Genomic DNA, 24324 nt, shown 5'->3' on the forward strand with positions numbered 1-24324 from the left:
GCAGGCCTTACGCCTGCTTTTTATATTTCTAAATTCTGCAGGCTTACCCTGGCATGAAAACCTGTAAAAAAAAAATGAAGTTCGATGCACACGCGCTGCCTCCCCCGCGCACACGTTCGACCTCTGAACCCCTTCGTTCAGAGGATCGGAAGTGCCGGTTTCCCGCGCATGCGGTACCCCGTGCGTACTCACCCGTGGAGACCCGAATTTCTGGGCCAATGTCTCTAAAAGTTTCCCCACCACTGACGTTAGGCTGACTGGCCTGTAGTTTCTGGGTTTATCCCTCTCCCCATTTTGAAGAGGGTGTAACATTTGCAATCCTCCAGTCCAGAAATTTTGAATAGGTTGGGGATTTTTTCTTTAGAAGAGAGAAGACTTAGAGGAGACCTGATAGAGGTCTTTAAAATTATGAAAGGTTTGGACAGGATAGATGTGGAGAGAATGTTTCCACTTGTGGGAGAATCTAAAACTAGAGGCCATAAATACATGATCGTTACTAATAAATCCAATAGAGAAATATGGGGCAATTTCTTTACTCAGAGAGTGGTTAGAATGTGGAACTTGCCAGCACAGGAAATGGTTGAGACATATAGCGTAGATGCTTTCAGAAGGAAACTAGATGAGTACACGAGAGAAAAGGAAAAGAAATATATGCTGAAAGGCTGAGCTGAGGCAGATGGAATGGGAGGAGATTCGTGTGGAATATGAACACCATCACAGACCAGTTGGGCCAAATTGCCTGTTTTTGTGCTGTACATTCTGTGTAATTTTATGGGCGCGATCTTGCCAGCCCTGGGGAAGCGGGTATGGAGGCGGGACTGCTGGGAAAATGACAGGATCTGAGGGCCGGTGCCCATCCCACCTCCAACCCGCCTCTGTGCCATCTTCCCAGGAGGCGGGTAGCTGACCCGCGCCGGATCCCGTCTCCTCGAGGCGGGAAGGGGATTACAGCCACTTAACTGCCTGTTAACGGGTAGTTAACAGGCAGTTAACTGGATTATCCCCCTTGAATTCAAGGACTCATCAAACAACACAGAATGTCAGTGTTTGACAGCTTCACAGAACTGTCAAACGATGACCATTTGACAGATGAAATGTCATACGCTGACGTTCTCTGTAACCGGCTTCCCCTTAATTGGCCTGCTAAGCCTGCTGGGTGGGCTTAAGAAGGTCAATCAAGGGAAAATAGCGTGGGTTGGCCACAAGTCAATGGAGGCGGGACAACGACCCAACAAGCAGTCATCCCGCCTCCAACGCGCCCCCATTGGCAAAATCGGCCCCTATGTATTTCCTCTGGCACTACTCCCACATCTAAGGAGGATTGGAAGATTAGAAATAGAAATAGAAACAGAAATAGAAATTTACAGCACAGAGGGAGGCCAGTCGGCCTATTGTTCCTGTGTCAGCCGAAAAAGAGCTATCCAGCCTAGTCCCACTTTCCAGCTCTTGGTCCGTATCCTTGTAGGTTACGGCACTTCAAGTGCATATCCAAGTACTTTTTAAATGCGATGTGGGTTTCTGTCTCTACCACTCATTCAGGCAGTGAGTTCCAGACCCCCACCACCCTCTGGGTGAAAAAAGTTCTCCCCAACTCCCCTCTAATCCTTCTACCAATTATTTTAAATCTATGCCCCCTGGTTATTGACCTTAAAGGAGGAAAGATTGTGGCCAGCGCCTTCACTATTTCCACCCTTACTCCCTCAGCAACCAAGAATGCTTTGAGAGTTGCCAGTGGGAATATACAGTACTCGCAACTCCAAACTTTGAATGACTATATCAAAACAAACCATTAACTGGCACAAGACTCACAATTAAGCTATGCCCGCACGACAAGAACCATTAAGGTACACACAATATAGAAAAAGGTTGCAGTTATTTTACCACTTTCAGGTGTATATGCAGCAGTGTCTGTTGTGCAATCATGTGAAAGTGATTGCTTAACTCCAAAGTTATGTCTTAATCGGACACAAGACTGCGCTGGGAGACCCTGCTGCGGTGGCTGTCTGACCCTGCGTGGGCTTCTTACTGTGGGGAGTATAATTGTAGTTGTGCTCTCTAGCTGTGTTTAAACAGTGTTCTGGCTGCTCTGTCGAATGTCTAGGCACATTATTAACTTAAAGCTAACGACACTGAAACTCCACTGAGCCCTCCAGCCCTGACTCCCTCCGCAGTTTGTAGGGTCAGTGGGAGGGCACCTCATTCACCTGGATATGGTAGGTGGAAGCATCCCCATACCAGTGAAAATTCAGCTGGGCATCCACCCACGGTGAGGGTTTGGGGCTTTACCAGAACACCACCACCACCCCCCCTCTCAAACCCTGGCAATGCTTAGATCGGTCCCCAAGTAAGAGGGCCGTTCCAAGATAAATCTATTGCAATTTTTTCTTCTTCTTTGAGCGTGCAGACCACTTGCTTCCTCCCTCACCCGATCACGCTCACACCCAAATACCCTCTCGCCACTTACCGGACTGCCGGGGGCTGTTTTCCTCCTGCCATTGAATATCTGCTCCCACCCGCCCACCCGCCAGGCAGTGATTTCTGCTGGGTTCAGGCAAGAGTTGGGACCTGGATATTAATTTGAGGTCGAGGAGTTAAAATTTATCCAGGTCTCGACATGCAAGCTTGTTGCTCGCCAAGGTCCTTCGCCCCACGATAAAACCGGGGCCCTGCTTTCTCCCTCAGTCCTTAGAAGCCTGATTAACATCTTAAACCAATTTGGTTTTATAAAGAGCTAAAATTTCTTGAGGGGTGAAGAAGTTTTTGGCATAAAGAGGAAGCTGAGGTTCTTGTAGGTAATGGAGGATATGTTCCATTTAAGATTGAAGCAAATAGTTAGGCCAAGAATAAGTAGATGAAGGACTAAGTGTGCAACCATCTTGGTTTCTATAGGTTGTGTTATGAACTGCAATGTAATCTCTTGGTTCTGAAGTAACTGTAAACTTCTAGTTTAGCTCTCATGGATGCCGATATCAGCTTAACTCATCAACCTTTCACTGTATATTCAATAATGGTCTGAATGCGGCAGAATAATTGTTGTGAACTGGTAATCTCCATTCACTGCTGAATAGTAAATGATTCTGTTTGAAGAGATTACATTCTTGTGCTGTAAAATGTAGCCAAGGTACCCACAGCAGCAGTAGCACCCTATGCTTCACAAAACCTGTGAGAAAACAGTTTGCAAAACCACTTATGATTAAGCCGTAAACTTATAATGAAAAGTTGAAAGGATTAAAAGTATTTGGGAGTATTGTTTTTCTCTGATTCTACTAAAGAAAAGAAGTGAAGTGAAAACAATTGCCATGACGTGTTCATTCACGCTGAAAATGAGCGTCAGCGTACCGTTCTGATAATTAGCACATAGCTGTCTGTTGTTATAAGGAGCGAATATTCAAATAATTGGTCATGCTGGGCTGGCTTTGTTATAAAACAAGCCTCGGTTGTAAATTGAAATAATGATTTATACTCAGTGAGTGTAATAATTGGCTCTAATGTACAAAAGGTTTTGGGCCAGGTTTTTTATAGGATGGGGAGGAAACAAATTGATTACCTGTGTAAAAGACCCAGTCCTGAAACTACAAAGATTTTCTGAATAGTTTCATAATTAACGCTTTTATCCACACACATCGCTGAACATTTTCATATGCATATGGATGATTTAAGTAAGAAAACACACAGCAGATTCTTTGCAGAGAGGGGCCCAGGTTGCTTCTGCTTCTTGGTTCACATTCTTTGTTTATCCCAATGTTACTCTGAAAAAGTTCCAAGACGCATTTGTTACACATTTTTTTGCAGGATAGATATTACACAGAGGCAGCATAAATGCTAATATTAGTTCCTGTATCAGACACACTTCAGCGATTATATTTTTTTTACAGGAGACGGCTTTGGCACAGCAAATGAATGCTGGCTCCTTCATCACCATCACAGCTTGTCCTGTTCTCAAATATCAGCTCCTCTTCATAATGGACATATAACTTACAGAATGCAGGAGTTGAGACTAAACCAAATATAACAGTAAACATGAGAGAATGAGTACATTGGCACTGGAGAAGGTCCAAAAAAGATGTACTCGAAATGATACCAGAACCGAGAGGTTATATCTATCAGGAAAGATTGAACAGGCTGGGGATCTTTTCTCTGGAAAAGGGAAGACTGAGGGGTGACCTGATGGAAGTTTTTAAGATTATGAAAGGGTTTGATAAGGTAGACGTAGAGAAGATGTTTCCACTTGCGAGAGAGACCAAAACTAAGGGCCATAAATATAAGACAGTCACTAATAAATCCAATAGGGAATTCAGGAGAAACTTCTTTACCCAGAGAGTGGTGAGAATGTGGATCTCACTACCACAAGGCGTAGTTTAGGCAACTAGCATAGATGCATTTAAGAGGAAGCTAGATAAACACATGAGGGAGAAAGACATAGAGGATATATTGATGGGGTTAGATGAAGAAGAATGGGAGGAGGATCGTGTGGAGCATAAATACCATGGTGGATCTGTTGGACCAAATGGCCTGTTTCTGTGCTGTAAATACTGTGTAACTATATAATACATTCTGTACACATACAGCAGTTGACAGTGAGCCATTCAAGACACATAGCACCAGCCATAGTGAATTCTTACCTTTTATCTTCTGCACTGCTTGAGTCTATTAGGTAGAAATTATGATCAGTGCTGTTCCCATATAAACACTAACCTTTGCCATACCAAATTCCTTTCTGTGCCATTTTAACACTGATGTTAACCTAGAAACCCAGTAATGTCTGTGCTAAAATAGGTCAGAGAGCAATTTGATATAAGCACATTAAGGCCGATATTTTGACCGCCGAGTTAGGTCGGGTGCGTGCGGGTTGCGTAGCAGGTCGGGAATGCGATGTTCTGCTCAGCACGTTCTTCAGGCGACTTTAACTTAATGGCCCCACTTAAAGCAGTCATGCGCGTTTCCCAGGCCAATTAAATGGAGTGGGTCTGATGATGTCATTGATGACTCGTTTCCAGCCGTGATATTTAAAGCAGCCTTGCACATAACTCATTTGAAGGTTGCTAGAGGAGTATGAAAGGTGAAATAGAAAGGAGCTAAATTAAAGATTTGGACCTCAAGGGTTATAATCTCTGGATTATTACCTGAGCCACGTGCAAATTGGGGTAGAGATAAGCAGATTAGGAAAGTAAACACGTAGTTAAAGGAGTGGTGTGGGAAAGAGGGGTTTCATTTCATAGGGCACTGGCACCAGTATTGGGACAGGAAGGAACTGTACCATTGGGACGGGCTCCACCTGGACCGGTCTAGGACCAGGGTCCTCACGGAAAGGATAAATAGGGCCGTCACAAGGACTTTAAACTAGTAAATGGGAGGGAGGGCTCGGGGGAAATTGCAACACAAATAGTCGTTCAAAAAACAAACTAAAGGGAAGAGAGTAGCGTAGCAGTCAGAAATTGTGCTTTAGGCACTGCAGGTAAGGGGAAAACTAAAAGGTGTAAAGCGACTAAACCAGGAGAGAGAAATGAGAATCATGTGAGTAAAACATCAGAGCTGAAGGACAGGCTAGGGTGTGTGGCCCAAATAAGAGTTCTTTATACAAATGCGTAGAGTATAAGGAATAAATTGAATGAACTGCAGGCACGAATTCAAATTGCAGCCATGGCTGAAACATGGCTGCAAGACAGCCAGAACTGTGAACAAAATATACCAGGTTATAAGGTCTACAGGCCAGATAAGGAAAATGGCAGAGGGGGAGGAATAGCCTTAGTGATTAAGGATGAAATCACTTGAATGATAAGAGAGGATTTAAAGAGAGGTAAGCAGCCAGTGGAGACTTTATGGGTTGAATTAAGAAATAGGAAAGGATCTAAGGCTAGTGGGACAGTTGTGTATAGGTCCCCTGGTAGCAGCTCTGAAGTGCTAGATTGTATAAATGCAGAGATTAGATAAGCATGTAGTAAAGGCAGAGTGGTTTTAATGGGGGTTTTAACTATCATATAGATTGGGAAATGCAGACTAGCACCTGTTAAAAAAGTAGTGAATTTCTTGAGTGTGTCCGGGATAGTTTTCTACAACAATATGTCCTAGAGGCAACATGGGGGCAAGCCATATTAAATTTAGTAATGAGTAATGAGCCAGATTTAGTTAACAGCCTAACTGTGCGTGAACATTTATCCAATAGCGATCATAACATGATCGAGTTCAATGTAGCGTTTGAAAGGTAGAAACGCAAAACAGCTACTAAGATTTTAGACTTGGGTAAGGCCGACTTCAACGGGATGAGGCAGAGACTGTCTACAGTAAACTGGGCAAATCTGTTAATGGGTGAAACGACAGAAGATCAGTGGGAGGTGTTTAAAAAATAATTTAACATGTTACAGAGCCAGTTTGCACCCCTGACGGGCAAGAGCTCTACTTGTCAGAAAAAAAAGCCATAGCCAACTAAAGAGGTAAGGGACATGTAGGATTCACAAAATTCCCACATTTCCCAATTTATTAATTAAGGGACCCTGAAGGACAAGTTATTCAACAAGGGACACTGAAGGACAAGTTATTAAATAAGGGAACCCTGAACGACAATGGCTTTTGGACTTCATGGTAAAGACTGCAAGGTTAAAGCAGGACCCCGCAAACAGCATGTCAAGTTCAAAACTCAAAACTTGACATGCCCGGGCCTGTGGGAGACAGCTCTGATTTGTTATTTCAAACCAGACAGCTAAAGGAGACAGAAAATGCATTCTTCCCTTTAAAACAAATCAACTCAGGAAGAGGCTTAATCTTGCACAAACTTAAAACCCAGCAAGACTATGCATATATAATCACCTACAGTTCAAACTAGCTACCAAGCCAGGAAGACACCGATTTACATTATGCATAAACAAACACCAAGACATTAAAAACCATTTACCAATGGGACAACCGCCCAAAAACCAGTTAAGGTGAACGACTATAATCACCTTAACGAGCCCACCAAAAATCAGATGAAGAACTAGCCCTGATTTGGCGCGCAGATAACAAACTCTAAAACAGTATAATTGTAGGCCCACCGGTAACCAAGGACAAGCAGGCACACGCTCGGGACCAAGGGTACTTGAAACTCAAAGAAGCAGGGAGATGGCAGGTACGCTGACAACACTCATAGAAACCTTCAGGCCACAGGGGCATCCAACCGGAAGGCTCACGGAACATCACAGCAAGGAGGCATGGTGGGGCAGGCTCGACTGAAGATGACGAGGCCGCATCCGCCGCCTTACACAGAGACCGACCACGAGCACCGCAGTAACAAAGGGCCGTGTAAACCATACCTTTAGATCATTACCACTGCACAGGTAATGATCTAGGCCACCGCGAACGAGCCGATGCCGAAGACCGCCAGCCGAATCCCAATCGTAACAAAACTCGATGACCAGACCACCACCAGAAGAACAAAACCCGAAGTTTTCCACTCTACAAGCTAAAGTACCCAACAAAAACTTTATTCCCTATCTCTAACGGAGAAAAGAAGGTACTTAACCAGACAAATCCACAACCGCGCCCTTACCACATCTGCGGACTCCACCCAACTGACGAATCACCGCAGATCCCAAGACTGGGACCACGTGGAAATGGCAGGCCCCAAAGGACACAAAGAGAGAACCCCAAAACGCAACCGGCTTAATTGACAGGATTCAAATTGTCAAGAAACCCATATTGGTGAGCATAATCCCTGGCTCTTGCAGTGCAATTTAGTTAGGTATTGGGGGTGGGACAAGGGTAGGGGGATTATTAATGTGATTTTCCCTCGTTGTGCCGTGTGTTCCCCATTCTTAATGAAGTGTACGTTTGTATGCCTGTAATCACTCCAGTAATTTAAGTGTGTAATTTTAAGTGTGTCTAAATAAAATACAGTTTTCTTGCACTAAACCAGTTGTCTACTCCAATTTTGTATCGCCACCTGTACCTAAGTCCGGAGTCTAGAACCCAGGGGTGTGGGGGTGATTTGAACTGCTCAAAAACAGCCAGGGGCAAAGCTGACTGCACACACCCCCACCTACAGAATTGCGACCACCGCAGGACTCCGCCAACATGGGTGCGATATAGTAGACACTGATTCAGAAGAGCAAACTGTCATGGAAGAGAGGATTTCTAATTATGTCTTCAGTAAAGTGAATATCACTAAGAAGTGGATCACTAATCTGTTAAAGGCTGGGCGTCCGGCAGATGCTGCAGCTAAATGGACAGAAGGGAAGGATCATAAGAAATCCATAGAAAAAGCAGTCTGGCTGATGTGCTTCAAGAAACAGATCCAGCTTTTGGACAGGCTCGTTGAAGCACAGGCAGCCGAGATACGGGAGTCAGCCCTAGAAGCCCAAGCAAGGGCTCTAGCAGGGGAGAAGTTACTGGCAGGATTGCAGGCTCTGAACCAGGAAAGGGTGCAGTTAATGGGGGAGCATAAGGCCAGGCAGGAATATTTACAGTGTCAGGTCACCGAGGCCAAGAACAATGAGCTAAGGTTGCGGGAAAAGAATGCCCGCCTAGCAAGACAAGTAAGAGAGCAGGAGGAGAAAGTAAGAGACATAAAAGCAGCCTATAAGATAGCGAGCACACAGGGATTTGAAGATGCAGATCATGTCCCCTGCCAGGAACAGATAGAGAATCTGAGCCTTGCCCTAAGGAAGGCAAAGGGCATGGTGTGCCTCATAAGCCTGAAGGCAGCCCAGGTCGACTTTACAGGGAACCTGGGGAGAGCAGTTCAGACATCACTGGTAGTGCCAAGGGACGACCCAGTTGAGGAGCAGGAGGACCCATGACGACCACCCATAGTGCCAGGTTTCAGCGAGGTCTGGCAGCAAGGCAGGGGTGGAGTTAGGGGTAGAAGCTGAGGTGGAAAAACCCCCGCAAGAGAGGCTGGGACCGGGGCCGATGTGCCCGGCCTGGCAGCGAAGGTTTGGCCCACCCACTGATGATGGGGAGGAGGGACCCCTCCAAAACCAGTTCGTAGTTCCCTACGGCACCCAACAGCTTAGGGCCATGGTAAGCCACATACCAAAACTCGCAGAAAATGGGGACCCCTCAGTCCACTTCAGGGAAGTGGAACAGGCAGCCAGCATCAACGAGTGCGATGATGCCGAACAGGCCAAAATATTGCTGTTCTCCCTGGAGAGTAAGCTCCTCCAGTCCCTCTCTGACCAGTGTAAGAAGGAACAGTGTGAGTATGGGGAGCTCAAGGAGGAAGTTCTTGAGGCCATGGGGATTAATCAGGGAAGTCCTTTCTCCCGGGTGGTGAAAAGAGTGCAGCTCGCAGGGGAAACCCCGCAGGCTTTCGCGGACAGGTTGTGGCCGGTGTATAGGAGTACCTGTACTGGGGCACCTAACCGGGCTAACCTGGACCAGGATCAGCTGGCCCACTGGCTCCGTTACCTGGTGGCAAACAGCTTGCCACAGGTCAGGGCCAAGTCAGAAATGTGGTTTGACCCAAAGCATCCCCAGACTACCGAACTGAAGGTGATCAGACAATTGACCGTAGCTTAACGGAATGGTAAGGGAACCGATGCACACCCACCTAAGAGGAAGGTGCATGAAATAAAACCCGACCAGGGTAGGAAGGAGTGGCATCAGGAAGGGAATAACCCTTCCAACACAAAGCTTAACTGTTACGGGTGTGGGAAGGACAGACACTGGAGGAAGGAGTGTAGAAATCCTTGGAAGGATAACAAGGAAAACATAGAAACATAGAAGATAGGAGTAGGAGTAGGCCATTCGTCCCCTCGAGCCTGCTCCGCCATTCAATGAGATCATGGCTGATCATCAAAATTCAGTACCCTGTCCCTGCCTTCTCCCCATATCCCTTGATCCCTTTAGCCTTAAGAAATATATCCAACTCCTTCTTGAATATATTTAATGAATTGGCCTCTACTGCCTTCTGTGGTAGAGAATTCCACAGGTTCACCACTCTCTGGGTAAAGAAATTCCTCCTCATCTCTGTCCTAAATGGCTTACCCCTTACCCTTAGACTGTGACCCCTGCTTCTGGACTCCCCGACCATCGGGAACATCCTTCCAGCATCTAGTCTGTCTAGTCCTGTTAGAATTTTATAAGTTTCGATGAGATCCCCTCTCATTCTTCTAAACTCCAGCGAGTACAAGCCCAATCGACCCAATCTCTCCTCATACGTCATTCCTGCCATCCCAGGTATCAGCCTGATGAATCTTCGCTGAACTCCTTCCATGGCAAGAACATCCTTCCTCAGATAAGGCAACCAAAACTGCACACAATACTCAAGATGTGGCCTCACCAAGGCCCTGTACAACTGCAGCAAGACATCCTTGTTCCTGTACTCAAACCCTCTCAGTACGAAGGCCAACATACCATTTGCCTTCTTAACCGCCTGCTGCACCTGCATGCTTACTTTCAGCGACTGGTGCACAAGGATGCCCAGGTCTCGTTGCACTTCCCCTTCTCCCAATCTATTGCCATTTAGATAATTATCTGCCTTCCTGTTTCTGACACCAAAGTGGATAACCTCGCATTTATCCACTTTATATTGCATCTGCCATGCTTCTGCCCAATCACCCAACCTGTCCAAATCATCCTTGTGAGGGTGCCGGTCAGTTCCTTCAGTAACCTCTAGATGGCACCTTCACTTGTTGGTTTCCCTTTGTTAATTGTTTTGAGTCTCTTGTGTTTATTAGTTAACTGCCTTTTATCTGTTCATTGGTTTCACCTGGTTTTGTTGGTATTTATGTTCTGTGGTTTCTTCCCTCTGTGCTCAGTCCTGACAAGGGAGTTAGTCTCGACTAGGTGCTCAGTCTCGACTAGGTGCTCAGTCTCGACTAGGTGCTCAGTCTCGACTAGGTGCTCAGTCTCGACTAGGTGCTCAGTCTCGACTAGCCTTTTGCTCTGTGGCAGCTTGCCTTGACAAGCTGGTTGTCATGGTTGTTGCTTGTATTTAAGTCTGTGGTTCTTCCTTTTGATCTCAGTCTTGACAAGGTGCTGACAAGTTGCTCAGTCTTGATAAGGTGCTCAGTTTGGACAAGCATGTTGCCCTGTGGTAGCTTGTCTTGAGCTCTGTATTGATAAGCCGATTACCCCTGTGGCAGCTTGTCTTGAGTCTTATCTCGGCAAGCCGGTTGCCTATGTGGTAGCTTGTCTCGAGCTCAGTCTGGACAAGTGGGTTGCCTCATGGAAGCTTGTCCTGAGTTCCTATCTTGACTAGCCGTTTGGCAGCTTGTCTTGAGCTCTTATGTTTGTTACTGTTTTCCTTGTGTGAATCTAGTAATGTGTGAATCTAGTAAAGTACTGTTATTTAAGACTGTATACCTGCTTCTCGCCTCGTCTGTCTGCACTTGGGTCCAGAACCAGCCTCGCCCAGACAGCACTGCCCCGTGACTCCCAACCCTGACAATCCTGGAGTTTCTCGGCATCCTCCTCACAGCACACATGCACATCCAGCTTTGTGTCGTCTGCAAACTTGGAGATATTACATCTAGTTCCCTCGTCCAGATCATTAATATATATTGTGAATAGCTGGGGTCCAAGGACCGATCCCTGCGGTACCCCACTAGTCACTGCCTGCCACTCAGAAAAAGAGCCATTTATTCCAACTCTTTGCTTTCTGTCTGCCAACCAGTTCTCTATCCAAGTCAATACCTTGCCCCCAACCCCATGTGCCTTAATTTTACATGCTAATCTCTTATGCAGGACCTTATCGAAAGCCTTTTGAAAATCCAAATACACCACATCCACTGGTTCTCCTTATCTATTTTACCAGTTACATCCTCAAAAAATTCCAGTAGATTAGTCAAGCACGATTTACCTTTTGTAAAGCCATGTTGACTTTGTCTGATCCGGTCACTTTTTCCAAGTGCTCTGCTACTACATCCTTTATAATGGGCTCTAGCATTTTCCCCACAACTGATGCCAGGCTTACCGGTCTGTAATTCCCCGTTTGCTCTCTACCACCCTTTTTGAACAGTGAAGTAACATTAGCTACCCGCCAATCCATGGGTACTGTTCCAGAGTCCATCGAATTTTGGAAGATGAAAGAACTCCTCAGCCCCAGCCCAAAAGACAGAGACAAGAATTCCTCCCGCCACGGTCAAGTCAATTTTGGATGCAATGAGGTCCCTATTGACTGGCCAAGGGAAGGTAGCAGCCGCCACCGGTGCTCTGACCCCATCCGCCCCACCCAACCCACAGCCTTGACTAGAACAAGCGCAGCCTGTCGACCTGTGTCCCCTTGAAAACGATGAGGGGAGCAGGCCCTGTGTTAAGATGCAGGTGAAGACGGTGCAGGGGAGATATTCAGTGGACACTGGAGCTTCCAGCACGGTGGTCCGTTCGGAAGACCCGACCAATTCACCCAGCTCTAACGAGGTCCCATTTAGCCTAATGGGATTCACAGGGTACGAGCAGGCTGAGGAAATGTCCAAACCTTTGGCCATAGATTTAGGATCCCTCCATACCACGTGGGAGGGTAACCAAAAGACCAACGAGGTGGCCAAGCAGAGGGCTAGGGAAGGAGAGTCTTGGGACCTCTATCGGACAGGTTCGGTAGCCGCAATCAGGAACAAGGGAGGCACACAGGGGGTAGCATTGGCCCCGGACTTAAAGCAGGTCCAAGCCCAAGATCCTGTCTTTAAGGCTGTCCCGGTAAAGAGAAAGAATGGGGAGTCCATAGAAGGCCCGTTCGGGGCAGCGGATGAAACTTTAAAATAGGGTTACTGGCAGGCTGCTAGTTACATTAATCAATGTAAATTGTTTAAGCCCGAGAGAAGGGAACAGCCAGTTAGGGCAGGATCTGAGGATAGAAATCCTCAGCCTGCAGCAGGAGCAAACTCACAGACTGCACAGGCAGGTGCAGTGGCTTGTTTTAGGGGAGGGACCACCACACCCGCTATTTGCGACACTCCCCCACTCATCTGGGACTTAGACGAGGTGGGACCTGGGGGCGGAGACCCTCAGCCTGCAGCATCAGGCTGCAGAAAGTTACCTGCCCCTAACCCAGGTTTAGGAGAGGTGGGATGTGAGGGCGAGGACCCACAGCTGGCAGCATCAGGCTGCGTAGAGTTGCCTGCCCCTAGCACAGGTTTAGGAGAGGAAAAACCTGAGGATCAAAATCCCCAGCCGGTGTTAGTGGAAAGCCCACAGACCGCACCGGAGGGGGCAGTGGCTCGTGTTAAAGAACCACCAGCCAGAAAACCCCCACCAGCCAAAGTCCCCAGAAGGACCCCATGAACGCCACGGCTAAAGAAACCGTGGTCACCGGCTCCCCAGTTTAAACGGGCAGCCTCTCAAGTCAGGGATCGGTCTGATGACAGAGGTTCTCAGCCAGCAGCCACAGGCTGCGAGGGACCAAAAGGACAGGACAAGACAGCCACACCAAAGGGAGTAGTGTGCTGCAGCCCGAACAGGGATTAGGCTGGCCGCCCGGAGATGGGCGGCGGATGTACATAGCTTCTGTAATGTAATATTGGGATTGTTAAGTTTGGGTGTTTTGGTTTAATTTTAAATATGGTGATTGGTAGTTTAAGTATTGTTGTTTTAAGAGTGTTTGTATTGAGTCGAGGTCGCAAGACTCGACTATGCTTTACCCAAGCCAGAGAATCTTCTTGGGACCTGGTTATATGCTCTTGTGTTTCTTTACAGAAGGGATTTCGAAATGAAGGGGGGCATACTCCTACTCACCCTGATAGGAGTGAGCACTGGGAAGCGAGGTGACATGGAGGACTCCCACATTTATGGGTGCTCAGGAGAGAGAGCACCGGTTGTGACTGCTGGGGGCGGCGAACGAGGCGTGGAGAGGCCCGCTATCTATTCCCATGAGGGAAGATGGCCAGGGTGACTGGGATCCAACTCCACCCAGTACTCCAGCCAGACCGGGTTCACCTACGGGGAGGCCTCCCTTCCCTGCCCCAGCGTACAGGTTGTGGCCTCACGGGTCGGGGTCACTGAGGGGAAATGCATGTGCCTGACCTGCAGAGGACAGATTCCCCTGGGTAGGTGGTGGTGGCTCAGAAAGCTGAGCAGAGACATGGGGGACCGTACAGCTGCGTGGGAACGACTGGGGAATGACACCTACCGGATGGTCACAGGGACCCAAGGGGGAAGTAGTGTATGCTGGGATAAGTGGTGGGAGTCGGAACAGGGAATTTATGTCTGCATGTGGGGGTCACAAAGGGCCTGCCCCACAGGCATATCCATCATCTTCTCCGCATCATGACAGGATAAGGGGGAGGGGGTGGAATGGGATTCCCACCTACACACCTGCATAGTCCCAAATTCCCCAGCCCCAGTTAAAGCCACTGAACTCGTGGCACGCGCCCGAAAGCCCCTGCCCATGACTCAGGCAGCAAGGACACACAGAGAGGGGTGCCCTGACACCAACAAGGGACCAGGGAATGGGCTGGTACTAGTACTGATGGAACAGGTGCTATACCAGGGGGTACACTACACGGTAGCTTTGTGATTTTAAATCTTACCGAGGTACACTTACCTGAGTGGTGCCCCCAGAGACAGAACAGCTATGCCAGGCCCTGTTAAGAGAAATGTTCAGGAAATTCTACGAGTTCGATTTTGCCGACGTAGACGAAACAGAACTGTACACTACACACACTTAGTACTCTAGCAACATGGGGCGACAAAGAAGGGGAACCTGGAATGATGTTTTCACAGCATATAACACAGGATCCTCTGTCATAAACAGCCTGGATGACATAGAATTGCAGACACAGATAAACGGTTTGAAACACAGTTATGAAAAATCTTAATGGATGAAAATACAGTAGTAGGCTCAGAGTTAAACGAGGACCAAGCTATGATGGTCCATTTAAAAGAGATCATTGCTGAGCTGGAGAAGCATGCAAAGACTGTAAATACCCTCAGAAGAGAGGACATTAATGCATCAGGTCAGGCTGCACAGAACGAGGTGTGCATACTGTACGGGGCATGGTTGCTAGGCGAGGGCCGGAGAAACCTGGGGGATTTAAAACAGGGTTTAGTCCCCTCCTGGATCAGCAACAAGCACCTCGCAGCCCTCCACACATTTGAGAATTCATTGAGCCCGTGTCAACTCCGGCTAGCTTCTGAAGCCTACCCTGTCCCAGTAGATTGTGGGCGCTCTAACCAAACTATAATGGGAATAGTAGTGAGGATGCTGGTCATGGGTGGGACGGCCCGACCCGCACCGGTATGCAGTGTAGGGAACATTGGAGTCATTCAAGGGGGTGCACACATCCGTTTTACAGCAGTCCCACCTTATGTCATAAAGTGGGAGCATGCAATGACAGGTAGTGACCTCTCGGGGTGCCGGAGTTGGGGAGCACACATAATACTGTGTCCCCGGCACTTGAACGCCTATTCAAAACCACAGTGCGGGTTTAAAGCTGCTGGTGCACGACCTATAAACTGTACCATGAAGGTAATGGCACAAGACCATGTTCCCCCGCAGGTAGCATATATAGGAGCACATGTTGTGTCACCACCAGTGTGCCTCACTACCAGCTTGGACAGCATAGCTGGTGTCCGGTAAGTGACAGCAGTTTCTGCTTTAAACCCGAGGCAGAAGCTCAATTGGCCCAGGAACAGATTGTCCCTATTCCTGAACCCTCCACTGTTCACCTCACTGTAACAGTAAATTTCACCAACCTGCAAAAATATGTAGCACATTTCGGCTACGAAATCCCCCCTCTACCAGAACATCTGACCATGATACTAAAAGCAGTAATCGTCTCACAAAAACATTTCTACACGTTAGAGCAGAAGACAGTAGAGATAGGGGCCAAGATATTGGCCTAGAAATTCACTAGCCTTAGCGCCGCTTTTGAGGCGCTAGAGGGACTAGCGCCAGAGTTATGGCCAGTTTAAAAATTCCCTGGGGCCCTAAATCGGCGTTGCACCGGTAGCGCTGCGCCGGCACCGATGACGTCATCGGTGTGTGCAGCGTCCCGGTTGCCGTGGTAACCCGCCCGAACTCCGAAATTGAGTTGCGGCCGCCTCGCCCGTGGCAGCCGCAAGCAACGTTCTGGCAGAGGTGCCTTACTTCAGTTTGCGCCGGCGCATTAAAGGCCCCGCGGCGGCCGGCCACTTTCCCGCCGGCCGCCTGCCCGCAGCTCCCTCCCCGGACTTCTCCCCCCCCCCCCCCCGGAACAGATGCAAGCCCGGCACTTGTCCGAGGTGCCGGGCTCATTTTTAAGCTGATTTGCGCGGGCCGCGGCCGGGTGCAGGCAGCTCCTCCTTAACGGGAGGAGGAGGCCTGCACGTCCCCAGCCTGCCGCACCGCATCGGGTGCCGCAGCGCCGGAATTGCGGCGCGAAACGGCAGTTAGCGCCGATGTACCGCCGCAAAGACCCTTCAGTAGCGCCGGCAGCCGTTTGGGCGCGACGGCACTGAATTTTTGGCGCACGCAGGGGACTTAGCGCCGGCACTAACTTCCGGCGCTAAAGCCCTGGCTAAGCCAAAACCCAATTTCTAGGCCATTGGATATTGTGGTTCCACGCTGGTGGGACATTTTTGAAATATAGAGGTCCCTTCATGCTTCCCACATCCTCGTGGTTTGCCAGCTGGGAATAGTATTGTATCTGTTATGCACTCAGTGCAAGGGAAATGCAAAACACTAGAATTTCGAAACCAAAGGACTTGGAAGAAGCATTATGTTAAGGTGGAAAGAGATACACCTGTTTGAGATTTATTTTTGTGTTTCTGAAATAAAGATTGTTGTTTTGTGTGTTTTGTTATTTCAATAAAAACTTTGACGTGTTATTTTCAATAAAGATTTAAGTGTACCAAATGGTGCAGGGGTGATGGACCCCTCCATGCTTGGATGTATGTAAATAATTGTATTTTTGCCTATGTATGCTTAAGTACACTACATTCTTAAAGAATGGGTAATGTGTGTCATGGGAATTTAGATAGGTAATTACAGGGGAAGATTGGCTATGGAGGGTCGGGAATTTTGCTCAACTTCATAAGTATGATACTTGAAGCGAGTTGAAGTATCACAGGGGTGTGTGTAGGATTAAAAAAATTCCCACATTTCCCAAGTTATTAATTAAGGGACCCTGAAGGACAAGTTATTCAACAAGGGACACTGAAGGACAAGTTATTAAATAAGGGAACCCTAAACGACAATGGCTTTTGGACTTTATGGCAAAGACTGCAAGGTTAAAGCAGGACCCTGCAAACAGCATGTCAAGATTAAAACTCAAAACTTGACATGCCCGGGCCTGTGGGAGACAGCTCTGATTTGTTTTTTCAAACCAGACAGCTAAAGGAGACAGAACATGCATTCTTCCCTTTAAAACAAATCAACTCAGGAAGAGGCACAAACTTAAAACCCATCAAGACTATGCATATATAATCACCTACAGTTCAAACTAGCTACCAAGCCAGGAAGACACCGATTTACATTATGCATAAACAAACACCAAGACATTAAAAACCATTTAACAATGGGACAACCACCCAAAAACCAGTTAAGGTGAACGACCATAATCACCTTAACGAGCCTGCCAAAAATCAGACAAAGAACTAGCCCTGATTTGGCGCGCAGATAACGAACTCTAAAACAGTATAATTGTAGGCCCACCGGTAACCAAGGACAGGCAGGCACACACTCGGGACCAAATGTACTCAAAACTCAAAGAAGCAGGGAGATGGCAGGTATGCTGACAACACTCGCAGAAACCTTCAGGCCACAGGGGCATCCAACCGGAAGGCTCACGGAACATCACGGCGAGGAGGCACGGTGGGGCAGGCTCGACCGAAGATGACTAGGCCGCAACCACAGCCTTACACAGAGACCGACCACGGGCACCGTGGTAACAAAGGGCCGGGTAAACCATACCTTTAGATTATTACCACTGCACAGGTAATGATCTAGGCTACCGCGACCGAGCCGACACCAAAGACCGCCAGCCGAACCCCAACCGCAACAAATCTTGATGACCAGACTACCAGCAGAAGAACAAAACCCGAAGTTTTCCACTCTACAAGCTAAAGTACCCAACAAAAACTTTATTCCCTATCTCTAACGGAGAAAAGAAGGTACTTAACCAGACAAATCCACAACCGCGCCCTTACTGCATCTGTGGACTCCACCCAACTGAAGAATCTCCGCAGATCCCAAAACTGGGACCACGTGGTGACGGCAGGCCCCAAAGGATACAAAGAGCGAACCCCAAAGTGCAACCGGCTTAATTGACAGTATTCGAACTGTCAAGAAACCCATATTGGTGAGCATAATCCCTGGCTCTTGTAGTGCAATTTAGTTAGGTATTGGGGGTGGGACAAGGGTAGGGGGATTATTAATGTGATTTTCCCTCATTGTGCCGTGTGTTCCCCATTCTTAATTAAGTGTACTTTTGTATGCCTGTAATCACTCCAGTAATTTAAGTGTGTAATTTTAAGTGTGTCTAAATAAAATACAGTTTTCTTGCACCAAACCAGTTGTCTACTCCAATTTTGTATCACCGCCTGTACCTAAGTCCGGAGTCTGGAAACCAGGGGTGTGGGAGTGATTCGAACCGCTCAAAAACAGCCAGAGGCAAAGCTGACTGCACACACCACCCCCTACAGACAGCATAAAACTAAAGGAAAGGACTTATAAAAATGCAAAAAATAGCACAGATCCTGGTGAATGGGAAGGATACAAAGAACAGCAAAGGGTCACAAAATAGATAGTAAGAGCTACAAAAAGGGAGTATGAAAAGAAACTTGCAAGGGTTATCAAAATCAATACGAAGAATTTTTAGTTATATTAGGAAAAAGAGGGTGGTCAAGAGCAATGTTGGCCCCTTAAAAACTGAAAGTGGTGAAATGGTCAATGACAATGGGAAAATGGTGGATGTGTTGAATTATTACTTTGCGTCAGTATTTACAGTAGAAGAAGAGGATAGCATGCTGGAAATCACAAAGAAACTAATACTGAATCGGGGACAGGGACTCAATAAAATTAATGTAAGTAAAATAACAGTAAGGAAGAAAATAATGGCACTAAAGAGTGACAAATCCCCAGGGCCAGATGGCTTCCATCCCAGGGTTTTAAAGGAAGTAGGTGAGCACATTGCAGATGCCCTAACTGTAACCTTCCAAAGTTCTCTAGATTCAGTAACCGTCCCTTTAGATTGGAAAATTGCGCATGTCACTCCGCTTTTTAAGAATGGTGAGAGGGAAGCCAGGGAGAGTCTGTAGTTAAGGATAGGGTGACTGAACAACTTGACAATTTTCAGTTGATCAGAGAGAGCCAGCATGGATTTGTGAAAGGTAGGTCATGCCTGACAAATCTGATTGAATTTTTTGAGTAGGTGACTAAAGTAGTGGACAGGGGAATGTCTATGGATGTTATTTATATGGACTTCCAGAAGGCATTTGATAAAGTCTCATATAAGAGACTATTATCTAAGGTAGAAGCCCACAAAATTGAGGGAAAATTATTGACCTGGTTATGAAATTGGCTGAGCGGCATGAGACAGGCAGTAGGGATAATGGGTAGGTACTCAAATTGGCAGGTTGTGACTAGTGGTGTCCCGCAGTGATCTGTGTTGGGGCCTCAACTATTTACAATATTTATTAATGACTTAGATGATGGCATAGGAAGTCATATATTCAAATTTGCCGATAACACAAAGATAGGCGGCATTGTAGGCAGTGTAGATGAAAGCATAAAATTACAAATTTCAATGTAAACAAATTTGAGGTCATCTACTTTGGACCTAAAAAGGATAGAACAGGATACTTTATAAATGGTGAAAGGCTAAAAACAGTGGAGGTCCAAAGAAACTTGGGGGTTCAGGTATATAGATCATTAAAATGTCATGAATGGGTACAGGAAATAATCAAAAAGTCTAATGGAATGCTGGCCTTTATATCTAGAGGTCTAGGATACAAGGGGGTAGAAGTTATGCTGCAGCTATACAAAACCCTGGTTAGACCACACCCGGAGTACTGTGAGCAGTTCTGGGCACCACACCTTAGGAAGGATATATTGGCCTTGGAGGGAGTGCAGCGTAGGTTTACCAGAATGATACAAGGAAATATTACACAAATTAGAGTTGTATTCCATAGAATTTAGAAGGTTAAGGGGTGATCTGATCGATGTTTTCAGGATATTAAGGGGAACAGATAGGGTAGATAGAGAGAAACTATTTCCACTGGGTGGGGATTCTAGGACTAGGGGGCAGAGTCTAAAAATTAGAGCCAGACCTTTCAGGAGTGAAATTAGAAAACACTTCTACACACAAAGGGTGGTAAAAGTTTGGAACTCTCTTCTGCAAACGGAAATTGATGCTAGGTCAATTGTTAATTTTAAATTGGAGATTAATAGCTTTCTGTTAACCAAACATATTAAGAGATATGGGCCAAAGGTGGGTATATGGAGTTAGATCGCAGATCAGCCATAATCTCATTGAATGGCAGAACAGGCTCAAGTGGCTGAATGACCTACTCCTGTTCCTATGTTCCTAAAGGTTGGAGTACTATTCCAAAGTTTAAATGATGGATGCTCAAAGGCAGAGGGCTGCACCCCGATTTTCTGATACATACCTGTATGTTCTGGTGAAGGTAGTGAGAGCACACAGGGAGGTCCTATTCCCTGCAGATAGGCGCAAGAAACCTCCCAAAGACACCAAAAGTGTTTGGTTGGAGATAGCAGAGGAGGTCAGCAGCAGGGATGTGGTCAGGAGCACGTGGATCCGGTGCAAGAAATGATTCAATGATCTCATGAGGTCAGGAAAGTGAGTGCAATGCCACGTCATCCTGATGTGCCTGTCACCACATCCCCATCACTCTGCCTTCACAAGCCTACTCCTGCACATCATTCTTCAAACCAACATACCTTGCAGGTCCACCCATCCCTCTCTCCCTATTCCCATCTGACTAACCAGCTCTGATACTCATCTTCATCCTAATGCAATAAAAATCCGTAAGACAAAAGTCCTCTACCAACCTACCCCCGCCACACAGTACTGCTCCCCGATTATCAAAATCCATGACAAGGCCTTGGACAACGTGGACCACTTTCCATACCTCGGGAGCCTACTGCCAACAAGGGCAGACGTCTATGACGAAGTCCAACACCGCCTTCAGTGTGCCAGTGCAGCCTTCGGTCGTCTGAGGAAGAGAGTGCTTGAAGACCAGGACCTCAAACCCAGCAACAAGTTCATGGTCTACAGAGCAGTAGTGATACCTGCCCTGCTGTATGCCTCAGAGAAATGGACCATGTACAGCAGGCACCTCAAAGCACTGGAGAGGTACCACCAGCGCTGCCTCCACAAGATCCTTCAAATCCATTGGCAGGGTAGGTGCACCAACATCAGTGTTCTCGCTCAGGCCAACATCCCCAGCATCGAAGCTTTGACCACACTCGATCAGCTCCGATGGACGGGCCATATCGTCCGCATGCCCAATACGAGATTCCCAAAACAAATGCTCTACTCGGAGCTCTGACATGGCAAGAGAGCCCCAGGTGGGCAGAGGAAACGCTTCATGGACACCCTCAAAGCCTCCCACCGACACCTGACCCAAGACCGCACAAAGTGGAGGAGAAGCATCCGGGAAGGCTGAACACCTCGGGTCTCTTCTCCGGGAGCAAGTGGAAGCCAAGTGCAAACAGCGCACATCAACCCAAGCACCCCACCCACCCGCGCCTTCAACCACTGGCTGCCCCACCTATGACAGGGACTGTAGGTCCCACATTGGACTCATCAGTCAACTGAGAACTCATTTTTAATGTGGAAGCAAGTCATCCTCAGTTCCGAGGGACTGCCTAAGAAGAAGAAGAATGCAATCATAGCAAGTGACCCCACAGCTGGAAGCCATTTGGCTTTGGAACCCCACTCCCTTCGTCACCCTCTGCGGACGTAACCCATCTATTCCTTACACTCTTTCCATCACTCGCACTCAAAATTCTCTTCTTTCCCTCCTTGCAGGAGAAAAGCCCAGAACACGTGGGAGAGGCAGAGAACCGGAGGTGGCCTTCCAGTGTTCACATAACTGACTCCAGCATAGGAGGGGGCCCTAGAGGTATGGGGAGTTACAGAGCTGCTGGCAGGGGGAGACGGAGAGAGGGGGACATCCCAGCAACCTGGCGGCAGAATTACATTCCATACAGCCATATGGCATACAGTAGTCACTCATATAGTGACTGATGTCTGCAGGCAGTGAAATGTCATTATGTGCATAAATGTAACGTTGCCCATTCTTGATATGGCATTTCTAATTCATCTCTTTACTCTCCCACAGGTCCATCAAGTGTCCCCACCACTGTCCAGCCAGTGGAGGAAGATCACTCCTTAGAGGAAGCTGCAGTCTCTGAGAGTGCACCGTCTGCAGACCCAAGCGCACCCAGCACCAGCACAGATATGCACACCTCAGTGGATCCTGTGCGAGATAGAGTAGTGTTGTCACCTGGTGTCTCACAATTCACACAAGTGAGCAAGAGCAGATGGTGTTGACAGGAATAGCAGTGGGGACTCCTCACTGGAGGGCCTCCAGAATCATCATAGTTTGCTGCGCACTGCACAACAGAGCACAGCAGTGAAGATTGGAGCTGCAGGAGGAGCAAGGCGTAGCGTGCACAGCCTCTTCTTCTTCCTCTTCAGAGGAGGAGCAGGTGGAAGATGAGGGGGAAGAGGAGGAACATTAAAAACATTTACAACATCGTACAAATCCATTCCGCCGCTCTGCACAGCCATTCCTCCACCACATATTAACATCAAAACCTGAAGTTTAATTTGTCTCCCATAACATATACTAACCTATTGTACTTTAAAAATTGATCAGTAATCATGGCTCCGAAAAAGGGAAGTGTGCCTGATAATCCCCCCATCATCGAATCTCCTGCCCTTTCCTCCTCTCATGCTCCTTCCCAACTTTTCAGGCAGTTGTTGCTTTCTCCTGCAGCCTCTAGCTCTTTTTCACCTCCTGTTTGAATCTTCGCTGCAGTTTCAGCCTCTTCCTTACATTAGGTTTGGGCTGAGGAGCTGCCCCTTCTCCCTCCTTCTGCCCCTCACCAAACTTTCCCTTTCCACACGATGCCAGTGTAGGGTTCTCAAAATTCCCACAATCCCCAAAGTTATTAATAAAGGGACCCTGAAGGACAAAGGGTACCCTAAAGAAAATGGCTTCTGGACCTTGTGGTAGAAGCCTGCAAGATTGGAAAGCAGGACCCTGCGAATACGGCAGGCCAAATGACTTGCCTGGGCCTGTGAGAGACTTGTTATTTCTGAAGCCAGACAACTAGATAATACAGAATACGCATTCTTCATTTTGAAACAAATCAATTCAGGAAAGACTTAATCTTGAACCCATCAAACCTTTGCATAAATAATCGGTTACAGTTCGAAGTAGCTACCAAGCCAGGAAGAAGCCGATTAAACATTATGAATAACAAACACCCTAGATATTAAAGCCATTTAGCAACGAGACAACCGCCCCAAAAACAGTTAAGGTGAACGACTATAATCACCTCAGATGAGCCCACCAAAATTAGACAAAGAACTAACCCTGATTTGGCGCGCAGATAACGAACCTCCGAAATAGTATAATTGTAGGCCCACCAGTAACCAAAAGTGTGCAGCAAGCAGGCAAGCGAGGCGAGACGAACGGCAAGGCCGATGAGTAAGCAGAGAAGGGCAGTGTGGAGAAGCATTGGGGATGAGCAGGCACACGCTCTGGCTCAGGTTACTCAAAATGCAAGGAAGCGTTGGGGAGGGACGAGCAGGCACATGCTCAGGTCCAAAGGTACTTGAAACTCAAAGAAGCAGAACGACCATGAGCACTGCAGTAACAAAGGGCCGGTTAAACCATACCTTCGGATCATTATCACTGCACAGGTAGTGATCTAGACCACTGCGGCCAAGCTAACACCGAAGACCGCCAACCGAACCCCAACCGCAACAAAACTTCGACAACCAGACCACCAGCAGAAGAACAAAACCCGAAGTTTTCCACTCTACACAAGGCAAAGTACCCAACAAAGACTTTACTCCCTATCTCTAACGGAGAAAAGAGGGTACTTTACTCAGACGAATCCACCACCGCGCCCTGGGACCACGTGACCACGGCAGGCCCCAAAGGACACAAAGAGCGAACCCCAAAACCGCAACCGGCTTAATCGACAGAATTCGACCTGTCCAGAAACCCTTATTGGTGAGCATAATCCCTGGCCCCATACAGCACAATTTAGTTAGATATTGGGGGTGGGACAAGGGTAGGGGATTATTATTGTGATTTTTCCCTCGATGTGCCGTGTGTTCCCCATTCTTAATTAAGTGCACGTTTATATGCCTGTAACTATTCCAGTAATTTTCAGTGTTGTAATTTTATTGTGCCTTTAATAAAAATACAGTTTTCTTGCACCAAACCAGT

This window comes from Somniosus microcephalus, chromosome 2, assembly GCF_052327205.1.
Source record: "Somniosus microcephalus isolate GS21.2 chromosome 2, FLI_Smic_1.0, whole genome shotgun sequence".
Lineage (NCBI taxonomy): Eukaryota > Metazoa > Chordata > Chondrichthyes > Squaliformes > Somniosidae > Somniosus > Somniosus microcephalus.